The sequence below is a fragment of the Pteropus alecto genome, unplaced genomic scaffold (assembly GCF_000325575.1).
Source record: "Pteropus alecto unplaced genomic scaffold, ASM32557v1 scaffold78, whole genome shotgun sequence".
NCBI classification, from domain to species: Eukaryota; Metazoa; Chordata; class Mammalia; order Chiroptera; family Pteropodidae; genus Pteropus; species Pteropus alecto.
Window position 1 is genome coordinate 12,534,309 of NW_006443124.1, and position 10,515 is coordinate 12,544,823.

The 10,515-nt window shown below is 32.2% G+C and overlaps 1 non-coding gene and 1 pseudogene across 1 annotated transcript; both read left to right on the top strand.

The window, feature by feature from the left end:
- Positions 1 to 10,515, top strand: part of LOC102895447 — a 26,284-nt pseudogene that overhangs the window by 4,625 nt on the left and 11,144 nt on the right.
- LOC112472068 lies at positions 8,815 to 8,945 on the top strand. Its single transcript, XR_003043510.1, has one exon. It is a non-coding gene; the product is annotated as a small nucleolar RNA SNORA72 (small nucleolar RNA).

The window sequence follows — 10,515 nt, forward strand, 5'->3', positions numbered from 1 at the left end:
GTAACAGTAGCAGAGGTGACACATGTGACTCCAGCTCTCTGGGCACAGCGGTGCTTGCGGCCACAGGGAACTGAACAGTAGCAGCAACAGCGGCCCACAATCCCAGTCTCTCCTGCCGCAGTGGTGCCTGAAACCTCAGTCCTCCTGTTCATGGTGGCACCGCCTGAGAACCCAAAAGCCTAGGGGACAGAAAAGGCACCCAACATCATGGTGATCCTGGCATGATGCCTGCAACCTCAATGACACCAGCAGTGCAAAGATTCAGCAACCTCAGGGTCACAAGAAGCACCAACAGCACTTCCAGCACAGGCAATGGACAATGAAAAGTGCTGACTCTCAAATACAGCCAGAGGCAGCTTGGGTAAGAGAAACCAAAAATCTTGTGCTACAGCGCCACCTACTGGAAAACAAAAGAAAGGCACCTAATTACCAACTGGAACTGTTAGGATCAAAGCAAATAAAGCTCTATCTAAATAAGAAAAGTGTCCACTACTCTGAATGCACTGGCAGACAGGACAGTTCACTGAGTACCATTAAAACTCATGGTCACATGGTACCTCAAAAAGAAAACGACAATTCTCTAGAAACCAAACTTAAAGTTACAGAAGACTGTGATATAACTAATAGAAAATTCAAAGTAACTGTGCGGAAGAAACTCAACCAGCTACAAGAAAACTTAAGAAAGCAGGTCAATGAGCTCAGGAATAAAATTAATGGACAGAAGTCCTACCAAAGAGATTGAAATTCTAACAAGGAACTAAATGAATTCTGGCACCGAGGAATTTAACAAATGATATGAAGAATGCATTACAAAGAACTGGAAATAGAGCAGATCATGTGGAAGAGAGAATTAGTGAGCTTGAAGACAGAAATCTAGAATTCATTCACATGGAAGAAGAAAGAGAACTAGGTTTTTTTTTTATGACTCTGAAAGAACTGTTCAACTCCATTAGAAAAGGGAGCAGAGAGCTTATTTAAAGAAATAAAAGTTGAGAACTTCTTAAAACTGGGGAAGGAACTGGATAAGCTAATAAAACACCTAATTATCTCGGTGCAAAAAGACCTTCTCTAAAACACATTATATTAAAACTGACAAAAGGCAATGGTAAGAAATAATTTTAAAGCAGCTGGAAAACAAAGACAGTAACTGACAAAGGAACACCTGTTAAGCTATCAGTAGCTTTCTCAGCAGAAACTTTACACATCAGAAGAGAGTGGACTGACATATTCAAAATATTGAAAGATAAAAACTGCAGGTCAAGAATACTCTATCCAGCAAAGTCATCCTTCAGATATGAACACACAGACAAAAGATGAGGGAGTTCACCACCACTAGAACTACGTTACAAGAAATGTTGAAAGGACCTCTTTTACCTCAAACAGAAAGACAAAAGTACACAAAACTTTGAGTAAGGCAATAAATAGAAAACTGCAACTCTCTTCCAGAATTAGCTGTTAAAGATTTAATTATAACATAAACGTTAAAGGCCAAAAATATTAAAAGTAACTTTAGCTAATTCAATTTGGTAACAAACTAACAATAAAAAAGGGATAATTTGCAATAACAAAAACATAAGAGGGGAGGAAGAAAAGGACGGTACCTTTATAGGCAAATGAAAATAGAATGCTACCAGCAGAAAAAGGACTAATTAATCTATGAGATGTTTTATACAAACCTCATGGTAACCACAAAACAAAAATACAAAGCTGAGACACAAAACATTAAAAAAGAGAAAACAAAAAAACATCATGGAAAATCATCAGACTAAAATGACACACAAAAGGGAAAAGAAACACGAGGGAAAAGAAACAATGACGATATAGGGCAATCAGATAAGAAAAGATAAAATGGCAGTAGTAAGCCCTCATATATCAATAATTCCCCTAAATGTAAATGATTTCAACTCACCAATGAAAGACACAGAGTGGCTGGGTAGATTAAAAAACAAGACCCAACTACATGCTGCCTTCAGGAGACTCATTCCAGCTCTAAGACAAACACAGCCTCAAAGTGAAGGGGTGGAATACAGTACTCCAAGCGAATATTAGCCAATAGAAAGTGGGTATAGCCATACCGAATAGACTTTAAGCCAAAAAAAGTAATAACAAGAGGTGACAATTGACATTATATAATGATAAAAGACATAACAGTTATTAAAATATATGCACCCAATACAGGAGCACTGAAATACAGAAAGCAATTATAAACATACCTAAAAGGAGAAACTGATAACAAAGCAATAATAGCAGGGGAGTCTAATATACCACCTATATCAATGGAGAGATCATCTAGACAAAAAGTCAACCAGGAAACATTGGTCTTAAATGACACATTAGAGCAGATTGATTTAATAGAAAAATACAGAACATTGCACCCAAAAGCAGTAGAATGCACTTTTTTCTCAAGTGCGCATGGAACATTTTCAAGGGTAGACCAAGTGTTAGGACACAAAACAAGTGCCAATAAATTTAAGAAGACTGAAATCATATCAAGGATACTGGTATGGAACCAGAAATTAACTATAAAAAGAAAGCTGAAAAAGTCATACATATGTGAAAATTAAACAACATGCTACTGAACAATTATTGGGTCAATGAAGAAATCAAAGGAGAAATAAAAAAAAATACAATAAATGTCTAATCACTATGTTGTACACTTGAAACTAATAAAATATTGTATGTCAACTATAATTCTAAAATAATTTTTTAAAAAAGAGAAAAAATACATGGAGAAAAATAAAATGAAAATAAAACATACCCAAAGCTATGCAATGCAGCAAAAGTAGTATTAAGAGGGAAGTTTATAGCAATAGATGTCTAAATCAAGAAAGAAAAATATCTCAAAGAAACAATCTAGTTTTATACTTAAAGATATTAGAAGAAGAGAATAAATATAGCCTAAATTTAGTGGAAGGAAGGAAATAATAAAAATTAGACAGAAATCAATGAAAGAGACTAAAAAAGACAATATAAAAAAAACCAATGAAACTAAGAGCTAGCTCTTTGAAAAGAGAAAACTGACAAACCTTTATGAGACTAAGAAAAAAAGACACAGGGCTCAAATAAACAAAATCAGAAACTAAAGAGAAGTAACAAAGCCTACCATAGAAAGAAAAGGATCTTAAGAAAATACTAAGCAACTATATAACAACCTAGAAATTCTTTGAATCATGCAATCTTCCAAGACTGAATCATGAAGAGATAGAGAATATAAATAGACTGGTAACCAGGAGGAGATTGAAACAGTCATCAAAAACTTCCCACAAAAGTCCAGGACTAGATGACTTCACTGGTGAATTCTATCAAACATCCAAAGAAAATTTAATACCTATTCTTCTCAAATTCTTCCAAAAAATTGAAGAGGAGGCAACACTTCCTAACTCCTTTTATGAGGCCAACATTACTCCGATACCAAAACCAGACAAGGACCACACACACACACACACACACACACACACACACACACACACACACACACACACACACACACTAAAAGAACTCAAGAACAAAAAACAACCCAATTTAAAAAAATGAGCAGAGGATCTGAATAGGCATTTTTCCAAAGATGACATACAGATGTCCAATAGACACATGAAAAGATATTCAACATCATTAATCATCAGAGAAATGCAAATCAAAACCATAATGAGATACTACCTCACACCTAGAGCATGGCTATTAACAAAAAAGACAAGAAATAACAAGTGTTGGAGAGAATGTGAAGAAAAGGAAACCCTTGTACACTGCCAGTGGAACTGTAAATTGGTATAGCCACTCTGGAAGACAGAATGGAGACACCTCAAAAAATTCAGAATAGAATTATGATATGATCCAGCTATTCCACTTCTGGGTATTTATTTGAAGAAAGCAAAATACCTCAAAAAATTCAGAATAGAATTATGATATGATTCTGGGTATTTATTTGAAGAAAGCAAAAACACTAATTCAACAAATATATGCACCTTTATGTTCATAGCAATATTTATAATACCTGAGATATGGAAACTACCTAAATGTCCATCAATAGAAAAATGGAAAAAGAAGTGTGGTATATATTATATACCAGGGAAAACTACTCAGCCATAAAAAGATAAAATTTTGCCACTTGCAACAACAGGGATGGACCTTGAGGGTATTATGCTAAGTAAAATAAATCAGATGGAGAGAGACAAATACCTTATGATTTCACATGTATGTGGAATATAAAACAAAAACAAAAACAAACTTGTAGATGTAAACAACAGATTGGTGGTTACCAAAGGAGAAGGTGAAAAGGGTCAAAAGTGTCAATTGTATGGTGACAGATAGAAACTAGACCTTTGGCATGCTGTAGTATATACAGATGTTGAATTATGATGTTTTATACCTGAAACTTATATAATGTTATAAACCAGTGTTACCTCAATAAAAACAAAATGGAAACAATTCTTTTTGTCTGAATCTAAAGTTGTGCAGATAATGCAACCTATAATCCAACAATTTCACTCATAAGTAAATAGCTAAAAAAAATAGGTACATGTGTGGGTGTAGACATATACCAGAGTATTCGTAGCAGCATTATTCATACTGAAATGAATAAATTTTGTATATTTATATAATGGAATATGATCCAGTGATGAAAACAAATAGATTATTGCTACTTGGAGTATTTGGATGAAACTTATACATATAGTATGAGCAAAAGAAGACAAAAATATATATACCATATGATTTTATTGATATAAAGTTCAGAACTATTCTTTGGTTAGATGTTAGAATACCAGAGTTCGACTGAAGAATGGAAAAGGGTATTAGTGACTGGAAAGGGACATGAAAAGTTTCCTTTTAAAAATCTAATTTATAATTGCTTAGATATGTTTATTTTTCATAACTCTGATAAGTCATCAAGCTTTCTGACATTTGAGAAAATCAGCCAAACATTCATGAAGCAAAGTGTCCAACAGAGCACAAATTGTGCTTATTGGCTATTTTGCCTTCTGGGTCAAAAAACTTTTTGAATACTCAATGGGCAAATGAAGGGCCCCATAGTGACTATCATATTACAAGGAAATGTATTTATCATTTATAAAGAAACATACTATAAATGTACGCATCATGTCTAGTGGAATTGAGAACAATCTGTTATCATCACCAACATCATTTTTATGTTTTTGAAATGTTAAAGACTTAGACCAATTAATTTCAGAAAGTTTTCCTAAAGTTATTGAATCAAATATGAATAGAGAATAAGTTGAGTGCATGGACTTTTGACTGGCTCCTACTTCTAGGAAGCTTCTAAAAAGTAACTCTTAAATATCTTTTCAGTAAGTGGGGTCACTTATGTAGTTTAAAAAATGTTTGAGTCTATCACTGACCATTAAAGATCATTTTATTACCTACGTTTAAAAGTTTTAAAAATATTTTACATGAGGAGATGTTTTTAGTGAAAGAGAAGATGAGAGAATAAAAATAAAGAAAAAATTAAGTTATATTTCAAAAAATGGAAAGAGTATGCACCAAAATGATATATCTGGTTGGTAATATCATGAGCATTTTAACTTTTTTCATTTTGCTTACAGTAATTTTCTAATTTTCTTAATGGACATATATCATTCATTATATAAGAATAAAACATTATAAAGATTATAGAGCTTTACAGACACATGTGGTTATTTATTGACATTTGATTCAATATTGAGAAAACTGTCACTACGCAAGAAGAAACCTTAAATTTCAGTGTACTTACTGGCCCAGTGACCTAATGCTTTTGTGCTTTTTTGATTCATAAGAATCACGTTCTTTCTGGTAGGACTTAGCTGAACAACAACAGGCAAGGAAAATAAGTTAAAGAGAATTCACACAAGCTGACCTTACATATTTGCAAACTATGGCCCATAGAAAGGTTGCCCACATATTGTGCCTCAAAAATGACAGAACAGTTTTTTAGTCACCTTGTCTTTTCTAGTGGGTATCCTGACACACAGTTACTTTAAACACTAGTTATTTTGAATTACTGTTTTCATATTTTAAAAGGGGGGTAATTGGAAGAGATAATAGCATGTAAAATAAAAAATAAATCTATTTTCTTCAGGCATATGTTTGCCTGTCATAATGCTTGATTTTCTGAAACAATGGGAAAGCTCTAGACAAAAATAATTAACTAAATACTTTTCAAAATAGAATTTGAATGTGCTAATTAAATTTATGTTTTCCTTCATAGTGGAAAACATTAAACTTTCTAACTTTCTATTATTATTTCAAGAGTAGACAACGTACTTTATTATAAAATTCCCTATAATAACCTAGAAACATAGAATGAGAAAATATTATACATCATAGCAAAAATAGAGCCATCAAGATTTTATGCCTAGTCTCCAAAGTTATGAAATAAATTTACTTAGTGCTTATTGGAGGAGAGAAATGATCATCTCAGGATCTACAGAAATTCTTATTCCTACTGCTAAAATATCATAAAAGAATTCAATTTTGAAAGAATTCTCTATAAGATTGATAAACTTAGAAAAAATCACATGGCTTTGGGTTTGACATGCATAGTTCCACATAACACATTCACTTCCAGGAATGTTTAACAATAAGCTGTAATAAATATGAACTATAAAGGAGTTGACATCTTTAAAAAGATAATTATGTCTTTTAATTTATAATCATTTAACTGCTTGAATTCACACACTTATAATTTGTTGAATCGCAATTTTAGAACTTTCATCAGATACTCAAGTTTATTCTTTTAATTACATATTGTTTCCTTTTTTGGCTTAAGCTTTTTCCACATTGCACAAAATTTATAAAGTTTGGAACTCATCCATTGTACTTACTCAATTTGTCTACACTCTAATGAATAAGAACCCAAAATTGGTTTGGAGGAATCTCAAACATCAAGTTTCTCTGCTAAACCGGAAAAATTATGAAATCTCCACTTCATTCTGTGTATGTGTTGGAAAGAGAACTGAACTTTGAATTGGAAGACCCCAATTAGCCTTGGTCCAAGTCACCTGACTGTTATTTTTGGAGTGCATCAAAGCACAGAGGCAGGTGTTCTTTTATGAGACTCTCATACTAGATTGGATGAGAATCACTAAAATACCTGTGAATATAATTAATAATCTTGAGGAACATCTATCTTTCCTTTACTTTTTAACAAAGATGAATAGTTTTTACTAGACAAAATGAAAGAGATTTTACAAGCAGAAAGAACCAAAGGCTATAGAAGAAAGCCAAAGGCAGTGTCAAGAGGCTGATGAATTAAATAACAGAGAAAAAAAGAGTTGGGGGAAAAAACACTATTTGAGTTATATTTTTGCCCACTGAACAGGACAGTAAATATAGATGTTCTGAGGAAATAAGAGCAACAAGTATCCAATATAACCTTCAGATGAACAAATAGTCAGACATAAAAATGGTGGGATTCTTTTAACAGCCCCATGGAAAAAAGATGGGTTTTCACTGTTAGTGAGTTTCTATAGAAGTAGATGTAGATCCAATAATGATGGTTGTTGTCTTCATTATTAATGTACTCAAGAACTTTTCTAAAATTTTTTAATCCCATTGACTTTAGTCGACTCACATGGGAAGACATGTAGCCCTAGGCTTTTTAAAATCATTGAAAGGATAGAGTAGAACAATAAAACTAATTTAGTTTTTACCTTTTCTTCTACTTGAGATCCACCTGGCAGTCACATTTCTAAGATAGTATCCCTCTTTTTAATTACTCCCTTTCACATCAACTTGCATATTTCCTTTGTAGCCCTGGTCACATTCTATAATTGCTTTACATGTCTGGCTGTCTGCTGTCTGTCTCCTTCACAGGAGTGTTAGCTTCATGAGGGCATGAACTCTATTAGAAGTGATACTACTTCATCCCCTGAATCTATAATGTTTGTTGAATTAATAATTCAAAAAATATATACTTGGCATTGTAGAAAAGAGTATTTTGTAGATGATGGCTAAATATTAAGTGGCCTATAGACAAGAGGAAAGGATTCTTTAGGAAATTAGTATGAATATTTTTGGTAGGCAATAGAGTGAATTTATCAATGTAAAAGTGAAATTTGAAACCAAGAGAACACAATCCTAAATTACGTTGGACACCCACATACTATGTAGGATAAAGGTGTATTGTAAAAAGGAAGAAAAATTGTAGAAAATATTTTAGTAATTATCAGGGGAAACTAAAGGTGATGATCAGGAACAATATGTACATTCATTTGTCATACATGTGCCATAAAAATATATACATATAGGACTTATGTCCTGGTTATGTATCTGTCTCATTGCATAGAGTGTAGATAATGAAATAAGCTTGATTTTAAAATAACAAAATTTATATGTTCTCATGAGTATATCTGAGACTTTTGCAGCACTATTTATGACTTGAATACAAGAATAGGAAATTAACTGGCACTAGAGATTAAAATAGAGATTAAGATAATTACATTTATCAGCACAAAAATTCAAGACTTGTGGGTGGAGTAGCAGTGGGGGATGATAGTCTAAAGGCAATTAACACTGTGAAAGAAAAAAGCAATATTTGGGGGGAAATAAATATGCAACAGATATTCTAGATGCATGGAGAATGTGGATAATCACAGCAGCAAAACAAATATGTGATTGAAAAATATATCACCTGTCTGGACATTTAATGGTTATCTTCTGCCAAAACTGTTCTCAGAAGTTGGAAGAAGGAACATGGTTTTTTGTTAATCTGGACTTATTTCTGGAGTTAAAGAGGAAATAGATAATAAAAGTTTGGGAAAAAATGATGATAGAACTTTTATGATTCTAATAGTAAAGGAATTGAGTAATTAATACATTCAGATAAGCACATGTACACCAGGTTTTAGAAAATCAGATTAACAGGCTAAACACTCACTGTATTAAGACCATGCATGTGTCCCTAGCCCCTATTTCTTTCCCTTGGTCTGGTTTTATAAATGCTGGTGATAAACCGAGTCTGATTTATATGATACATCTTAAGTGGGAAATGGCTGACTCTAGGTGGCTTTCATCAACCTCAAGAAATAAGAGCACAGCTAGTACAATAACTTAAGATAACCACTGCTAATTTCATTATTACCAGTGCCATTAGAAGAATTGTAAAATTTTTAAAAATCAGATTAATTTTCACTGTGAGAAAAGCTATATTTTTATCACATGATAAGAAACTCTAAAGAATATGGTGACTAAAGATGGGAAAGTCTTCAATTAAAATTTTATAAAATATAGATGAGGACAAGAAGCAGTCATTTAATTAAAGATTTGTACTTATGTACAGTACATGAACATTCAAAACTAAATAATATGTTTGAGAGATGGTTAAACTATAAAGCAAAGTAAAAAAAACAATATACATTAAGTTTAGATTAGTCATTATTTCTGAATAAGTAGAGGAAGAGACAGAACTGGGAGGCACGCAGGGAACTAAAGGTTGTTGGTAATGTTCTTCTACAATAACTGGAGTGGGTGTATAAATGTTCTTTACACTGTGTTTCTTTAAACCTGACATATCTTATAAACATTTTTTATTTTTGTATAATTCAGTATTATTCAAAACATTAAGAAAAAGTCACCTAGTCTGACTGTGTCATGTTGTTTCCCAGGTAGAAATACTTAATGTATCATTAAAATGGGTATTAGAAAATGTTAATATATATAAATGTGTATATAAGGTGGTATGGTCTAAATATTAAACAGGTCTAAAAATACAGACAAAATATAATAGTGCCTACTTCCAATGCTGGAAATAGAACTATCAAGAGAAAACTGAAAGAACATTTGCTTTATGTACTTACTACACTCTTCTGTTTCATCTGAATTTATTTTTAATAATAATCACATACTGTACTGCCTGAGATAAAAATCTCAATTTAATCACGCATTGTCAAGTGACATAACCTCTCTATCTCAGTTCATTTGTTTGTAAAGGTAAGCTAATGATATTACCTTCAACTCTAAAGTTATGGGGAGAATAAAATGAACAGTGCTTGTAAGCACTCAAATGTTAGAAATTACTTCTATAAAATATAAATAATAGAAAGATTTAACACTAGATGGTAACAAAAACTATGGAATATGTTATTTCAAAATAAGATAATGACATAAAAAAAAAGATCAACTTCTCAGCCTGAGTATAGTTACTATTTCTGAAAAATTCTAAAGATGTTAATGGTTAGTCTCTATTATTTACAAATTACAAGCAAGTCTAGAAATATCTTTTTAGCTGTATAATTTGATTCAGACTCATCAATGCAGACTATATATGCTATTGGAATGTACAAAGGTTTCAATGAAGGAGAAATAAAATACTGAACTTCTATGTCAGAAAAAAAAGTAGAAAAAATAATACCTTTTGCAATTACACCATAAAAAATAAAATACCTAGGAATAAATTTAATGAAACAAGTGAAGGACCTATATAATGAAAACTATTAAAAGAAATAGACCCTATTAAAAGAAATAGAAAAAGATACAAAGAAATAGAAAGATATTTCGTGTTCTTGGATTGGAAGAATCAACATA